Here is an 8,407-nt window from a genome sequence, read left to right on the forward strand (position 1 = left end):
TATTATTGTATTACTGTTGATGTGTTTCTTTGATTTTGTTATTAATTGGTTTATATAGTTGGCTGCTCCCACGTTAGGGGCATAGATATTTAAAACTGTTAGATCTTCTTGTTGGACAGACCCTTTGAGTATGATATAGTGTCCTTCCTCATCTCTTATTATAGTCTTTGGTTTGAAATCTAATTGATCTGATATAAGGATTGCCACTCCTGCTTTCTTCTGATGTCCATTAGCATGGTAAATTCTTTTCCACCCCCTCACTTTAAACCTGGAGGTGTCTTCAGGTCTAAAATGAGTTTCTTGTAGGCAACATATAGATGGGTTTTGTTTTTTTATCCATTTTTATCCATTCTGATACCCTGTGTCTTTTGATTGGGGCATTTAGCCCATTAACATTCAGGGTAACTATTGAGAGATATGAATTTAGTGCCATTATATTGCCTGTAAGGTGACTGTTATTGTATATTGTTTCTGTTCCTTTCTTATCTACTAGTTTTAGGGTCTCTCTTTGCTTAGAGGACCCCTTTCAATATTTCCTGTAGAGCTGGTTTGGTGTTTGCAAATTCTTTCAGTTTTTGTTTGTCCTGGAAGTTTTTAATCTCTCCTTCTATTTTCAATGATAGCCTAGCTGGATATAGTATTCTTGGCTGCATGTTTTTCTTGTTTAGTGCTCTGTATATATTATGCCAGCTCTTTCTGGCCTGCCAGGTCTCTGTGGATAAGTCTGCTGCCAATCTAATATTTTTACCATTGTATGTTACAGCCTTCTTTTCCCAGGCTGCTTTCAGGATTTTCTCTTTGTCACTAAGACTTGTAAATTTTACTATTAGGTGATGGGGTGTGGACCTATTCTTATTGATCTTTAGGGGGGTTCTCTGAACCTCCTGGATTGTGATGCTTGTTCCGTTTACCATATTGGGGAAATTGTCTCCAATAATTCTCTCCAATATACCTTCTGCTCCCCTCTCTCTTTCTTCTTCTTCTGGAATCCCAATGATTCTAATGTTGTTTCATCTTATGGTGTCACTTATCTCTCGAATTCTCCCCTCATGGTCCAGTAGCTGTTTGTCCCTCTTTTGCTCAGCTTCTTTATTCTCTGTCATTTGGTCTTCTATATTGCTAATTCTTTCTTCTGCCTCATTTATCCTAGCCGTGAGAGCCTCCATTTTTGATTGCACCTCATTAATAGCTTTTTTTTATTTCAACATGGTTATATTTTAGTTCTTTTATTTCTCCAGAAAGGGCTTTTATATCTCCCGAGAGGGTTTCTCTAATATCTTCCATGCCTTTTTCAAGCCCGGCTAGAACCTTGAGAATCATCATTCTGAACTCTACATCTGACATATTACCAATGTCTGTATTGATTAGGTCCCTAGCCTTGGTACTGCCTCTTGTTCTTTTTTTTTTGTGGTGAATTTTTCCGCCTTGTCATTTTGTCCAGATAAGAGTATATGAAGGAGCGAGTAAAATACTAGAAGGATGGCAACAACCCCAGGAAAATATGCTTTAGCCAAATCAGAAGAGATCCCAAATCATGACGGGGGAGAAAGGGGATAAAAAGTTTCAGAAAGAAGGAAAAAAAAAAAAAAAGAAACAATTAGAAAAAGAAAACCAATAAAGAAAAAATATAAAAAGGAATAAAAATATATATATATTAGATAAACTAGTTAAAAAAACGTTAAAAAAGAAATGGGTAAAATTTAAAATAATTTAGCAAAAGAAGAGAAAAAAATTGAAAAAGAAAATAAAAATTAAATTAACTGCAATGCTAAAGAATCATGGGGAGAAAGCCATGAGTTTCGTGCTTTGCTTTCTCCTCCTCTGGAATTCTGCTGCTCTCCTTTGTATTGAAACTGCACTCCTTGGTAGGTGAACTTGGTCCTGGCTGGGTTTCCCGTTGATCTTCTGGGGGAGGGGTCTGTTGTAGTGATTCTCAAGTGTCTTTGCCCCAGGTGGAGTTGCACCGCCCTTACCAGTGCCCGGGCTGAGTAATCCGCTTGGGTTTGCTTTCGGGAGCTTTTGTTCCCTGAGCGCTTTCCGTAGAGTTCTGGAGGACGGGAATAAAGAAGGCGGCCTCCCAGTCTCCAGCCCGGAGGAGCTGAGAGCCCGGGGCCCCACTCCTCAGTGTGCCCTCTGAGAACAGCTCCCAATTACTCCCATCACCCTGCCTCCGGCCGCGCTCCTAGCTGACCGAGCCTGTGACCGGTTCAAGGTAACCCCGAGCTGAGAGCTCACTCCTCGGCTCTGTCTCTGTAGCCGGCTTCCCCGTTCTAATACCTGTAAGCTCTGCAACACTCAGTCTGTGACCCTGTGGGACCCGAGGCCACGCTGACCCCGCGTAGGCTTCAACCCAGTTAAGCCTCTGGAGCGATGTCCCTCAGCGGAACAGACTTTTAAAAGTCCTGATTTTGTGCTCTGTTGCTCCTCCACTTGCCGGGAGCCGGCTCCTCCCCCCGCGGTCTATCTTCCCGTCGCTTTGGATTCACTTCTCCACCAGTCCTACCTTTCAGAAAGTGGTTGATTTTCTGTTTCTAGAATTGCTGTTCTTCTTCTGTTCTATCTCCCATTGGATTTGTAGGTGTTTGCAATCTTTAGATAAGCTATCTAGCTGATCTCCCGCTACCTGAAGTAGTCTCAGCCTGCTACTTCGCCATCTTGACTCCTCCCCCACTTCTCCACTTTTATGTTTTTGATATCAACTGACCTCTTATTAGCTTGTGAAATTGTTACCAGTTGTAGTCCCTCTCATTTTTTTCAATGCTCTCCTCCTTTAATCTTTATTACGTACTTGTTTAACAAACTATTCTTAAACTGAGTGAATCTTTCTATTTGACGGTCTATATCACCTTTATCAGAGTTTTGTGTGATTTCATTTTTTGCATGTCATTAGTGTCTTTTCATTTCAGCTTAAAGAGCTCTTTCAGCCTCTCTTACAAGGCAGGTCTAGTGTGGCAAACACCCTCAGCTTCTGTTTGTCTGGGAAAGCCCTTATTTTCCTTCATTTCTGACCTCTTTGGTGGACAGATTATTCATGACTGCCATTTGTATCTTTCAGTAACTTGAATCTGTCTCTCCTTTGTTTCCTGGCCTGTAGTGTTCCTGCTGAGAAATCTGCCCAGAGGCTAAGGGGTGAGGTATTCCTTTGTGCACCAATTCTTTTCCCCCTGCCTCGAATTCTTTACCCTTGGTTTTGGACACTTAGAATGTCTCCTTGAGAAAGACTTTTTGGCATTGAGATAATAAAGTGTTCTATTAGCTCTGTGGACTTGTATGTTAAGTTCCTTCCGCAGATTTGGGAAGCTCTCAGCAATTATTTCTTTAAATAAATGCTGTCTCCTTCTTTTCTTCTTCTGGTATACTCATTATTCCTATATTGGCTTTTTTCAGTGTCTGATAACTCACATAAGCTTTCTTGACATGTTGAAAATCTTAGTCTCTCTCCTCTTCTACTGGAATCATTTTTAAATTCCTTTAATACAGATAGTCTATTTCCTTCCATCTGACCTGCTATATTTCCGATGCTTTCTAATTCATTTTCATCTCACTTGTTGAGTTCCTCAGATCCAGAATTTGTTTGGTTCCTTTATATAATTTCAATCTCGTTGGTAAAGTACTCCTGTTCATTAATTTTATGCCTGAGTTCTCAGAACTGCCTTCTAAATGTACTGTAGCTGAGTTTATTCATGAAAGCTGTTTTTAATTATATATGAATAGGATCACAATATTCATTGTCTTTGAATTTAGTTGTCATCATTTTCTTTATGATGCCATCATGCTATAATTTTTCATACCAGATGAAATGTGCCTTTGTCAACTCACTTGAATGTTCAAGCATCTTTCTTATTTAGGAAAGCCTTTGTTGATTTTGATTGTAAGAATTAAGCACATTGACAATCAGAAACTTTGATTTTGTTTCCCAGAAGGTCATAATATTGCACAATATTTCATTTTCTCTTGCTAGAGCTGACTCACCACGAAAATTAGGAGCACAGCTAAGAGACCTGACATGAAGGGGGAAAAATGTTGGTGGTAGAGTGGCAGGAGAGTTGTGGGCTTTAGCACTTGGGTCATGGATGTGCTCAAGGCCAGTGGGATGGGAGGGTGGGGTCTCACAAGTCCTAGACTTCTTGAAACCCCAAGGGGGGAGCAGGAAACACCTTCCTTCAATTCTCTTAGTCTTCCTTCTTCTCTTTCCTTACTTTCTGCCAGTCACAGAGCTCTCCTCAGAAATACAGGTGTTGCTAAAGAGCAATAGGTCCTTCCATGCACCTGAGCAGCCAGGGGGACTCCAACTTATTCTGCTTTTTGCCTCCTCAATTTCTTCTGCTAGGACCAGCACTACCACTGTTGCTGCTGTACCTTCCTTGGCCCCACAGCCTCTCTGATTCCCAGTATACCCACTTTGGGATGCAGATGGAAGATCTCTCAGTATCCTTTAATGCTCTGTAGGGGCACTTCCATCATCACGAATGTCCAATTAGATGTAAATGGATTCCTGCCCCTCGATGAGGTCTTTTGTCCATTTTGAGCTTATCTTTGTGTATGATGTAAGAGAATGGTCGACTTTCATTCTTCCATTCATAGCTGTTCAATTTTCCCAGCATCACTTATTGAAGAGACTGTCTTTTTTCCACTGGATATATTTTCCTGCCTTGTCAAAGATTATTTGACCTTAGAGATGAGGGTCCATATCTGGACTCTCTACTCTGTTCCTCTGGTCTATGTGTCTGTTTTTGTGCCAGTACCATGCAGTTTTGGTGATCATAGCTTTGTAATAAAGCTTGAAATCCCGCAACGTGATACTCCCAGTTTTGTTTTTATTTTTCAACATTTCCTTAGTGATTTCAGGTCTTTTCTGGTTCCATACAAATTTTAAGATTGTTTGTTCCAGCATTTTGAAAAATGCCACTGGTATTTTGATCAAGATGGCATTGAAAATACAGACTGCTCTGGGCAGCATAGACATTTAACAATGTTTATTTTCCAATCCATCAGCACGGAATGTTTTCCCATCTTTTTGTGTCTTCTTTAATATCTTTCTTGAGCGTTCTATAGTTCCTTGAGTATAGTTCCTTTAACACTTTGGTTAGGTTTATCCCAAGGTATCTTATGGCTTTTGGTGTTATTGTAAATGGAATCGATTCTCTAATTGCACTTTCTACAGGTTCATTGTTAGTGTATGAGAAAACAACTGATTTCTTTGCCTTGATTTTTATCCTGCCACATTGCTGTATGAGTTCTAGTAATTTGGGAGTGGAGTCTTTTGGGTTTTCCACATAAAATATCATATCATCTGTGAAGAGAGAGAGAATTTAACTTCTTCTTTGCCAATTTGAATAACTTTAACTTCTTTCTTTTTGTCTGATTGCTGTTGCTAGGACTTCTAGTACTATGTTGAATAACGGTGGTGAGAGTGGGCATCCTTGCCATGTTCCTGATCTCAGTGGGAGGTAACCTCTTTGACATGGGCCACAGCAAATTCTTCCAAGACATGCCTCAAAAGGCAAAGGAAACAAAAGCAAAAATGAACTTTTGGGACTTCATCAAGATCAAAAGCTTCTGCCCAGCAAAGGAAATAGTAAAAGAAAAACAAAGAGGCAACCCATAGAGTGGGAGAAGATATTCGCAAATGACACTAGAGACAAAGGGCTGATATCCAAGATAGATATCCAAGATCTATAAAGAACTTCTCAAACTCAACACACACAAAACAGATAATCAAGTCAAAAAATGGGACACTTCTCCAATGAAGATATACAAATAGCTAGCAGACACATAAGAAAATGTTCTTCATCATTAGCCATCAGGGATATTCAAATCAAAACCACATTGAGATACCACCTTACACCAGTCAGAATGGCAAAGATTAACAAGACAAGAAACAACAAATGTTGGAGAGCATGTGGGGAAAGAGAAACCTTACACTGTTGGTGGGAGTACAAGCTGGTGTAGCTACATTGGAAAACAGTATGGAGATTCCTCAAAAAATTAAAAATAGAGCTACCCTATAACCCAGTAATTGCATTACTGGGTATTTACCCCAGAGATACAGATGTAGTTAAAAGAAGGGCCATCTGTACCCCAATGTTCATAGCAGTAATGGCTGCAGTTGCCAAACTGGAAGATGCCAAGATGCCCTTCAACAGATGAAAGGATAAGGAAGATGTGGTTCATATATACAATGGAATATTACCCAGCCATCATAAAGGATGAATACCCAACTATTGCATCAACATGGATGGGACTGGAGGAGATTATGGTGAGTGAAATAAGTCAAGCAGAGAAAGTCAATTATCATATGGTTTCACTTAGGTGTGGAACATAAGGAATAAAGTGGAGGACATTAGGAAAAGGAAAGAAAAAGTGAATTGGGGGAAATCAGAGGGGGAGAAAACCATGAGACTGTGGACTCTGAGAAACATACTGAGAGTGTAGAAGGGCAGGGGTGGGGGAATGGGTGAGTCTGCTGGTGTATATTAAGAGGGGCATGTTTTGCATAGAGTACTGGGTGTTGTACGTAAACAATGAATCTTGGAACACTGCATCAAAAACTAATGATGTATTGTATGGTGACTAACATAACACAATAAAAAAAAGATGTAGATGAAAAGGGAAAGAAAATGCACTACTCACACTGTGAAGATGCTGATGGCACCCCTCTTACTCTCATTTCAATAGAATTGAATGAGAAATTTTGGATGAGGAATTTTTTCTGTCTGGCGTTTTATCTAAATGAGAACTGAGATGAGTTTGAAAGGCAGTACAGGTGTTACATGGGAAAAAGAGGCATACAGGAAATGTAGGAAAGAACCAGAGAAAGGCCAAGTTCCAGGGATAACCACAGGTGCTTGTTTTTCTCTACAAATATATGACTAACACTGGTCAGTAAGAACCCTTCCAGGATGCCATGACTTTATCTGAGACCAATCCATCCTAGAGCAACCTAAGACACCCATAATTTCCCAAACTCCATTTAACCATTTAATCATAAATCTATCACTCTATCTCTGGTTCCAGAATAATGGCACAAACTCCTTCCAGTTCATCTTTCATCTCTAAATTCTGAACAAATGTAAAAAAGCTCCACAACTAGCCACAGATACCAAAGACTGGTGGGAGACAAAACATGAACACATGGCCAGCAAAAGGAATAAGGTTTCCGAGTTTCTGTATCTTTATTTTTGTGCCTTTTGTTTCTGCAACAGCCCTTCAAGTTTAGGATCTCTGGATTCTTCCCATCCTGATAGGTTGTGACAAACAGAAATGCTTCCACATATTTCCAGGCCACACCCAGAACCAGTTTCCTAGCACCATCTGGGATCTCTGAGGAGCAAGGACCCTGGCTCAACACCTGTCCCACCAAACTCAGTCCTCAGTGGGCTCCATTCCAGTGCTGTCCACCATCGGGTCACCAGGCTGCTTTAATTGAAATAATTTCATAGGATGCTTTCCTTTGGGATCCTCTGAGGACACAGACTGAGATTTGCATGCAGACAAGGAAGGGCTCTTGGGTACACCACCTGTGAGGGAGTGATGGCAGCTACTCTGGACAGAGAAAGAAGTTAAACTGCAATGACAGAGCAGTAACTCCCACAAGTGATCAAACAGGGAGCTAAGGAGCTGGGCTGCCCTTCAAGTTGCTTTAACTTGAGGCGGTTTTGCTGCTAGAGTTGGAATGCAGGGTGTCAGCTGTGGCCCTGCAGCTGAAGGACTCACCATCTGCACTGCTACATGTTTTGTTTGCCCCTGGATCATTTTCATTATTATTATTATTTTTTGATGAAATAAAGGTAAAGAGAAGATGAGGAGTATTTGTCTGAGTCCATTCAGGCTGCCATCACAAGAGGGCAGACGGGTGACTTATAACTGCAGACACACATTTCTCACAGTTCAGAGGCTGGGAAGTCCAAGACAGTGCCACCAGGATTTCGTGTCTGGAGAGAATCCCCCTCCTTCCTGGTCTTCTCACTGTGACCTCATATGGCAGAAGTGGCAAGGGAACTCAAGGCAGCTTTGACAAGGGCACTAATCCCAGTTGTCCCCTCCCAGAGCTCACTCCCTAACCTCATCACCACAGGGCTCAGGATTTCAATGTATGAATTTCTGGGAAAAACAAACATCAGCCCATGGCAGTACACTTCTCCCCTACAATTTCGTTTGTGTGACAGGAGGACAAGGTGGAATGGGAAATCTGGGGACATTTGGAGACAAGGACCCATGAACTGCTGCAGTGTTAACTCACCAATGTGAACATATCTATTAGTTGTCATTTTAAAGTAAATTTTTCATGTTCAGGAAGTATTATAATCCTTACCTTTGAAATGAGGAAACAGGATCAGAGGCTAAGTGCATGATTTCCCAGGCTCCCAGTTAGGAAAAGAAACTATTATTCCAGTTCTCACGCTTT

Source organism: Lutra lutra, chromosome 6 (assembly GCF_902655055.1).
Source record: "Lutra lutra chromosome 6, mLutLut1.2, whole genome shotgun sequence".
Taxonomy (NCBI): Eukaryota; Metazoa; Chordata; class Mammalia; order Carnivora; family Mustelidae; genus Lutra; species Lutra lutra.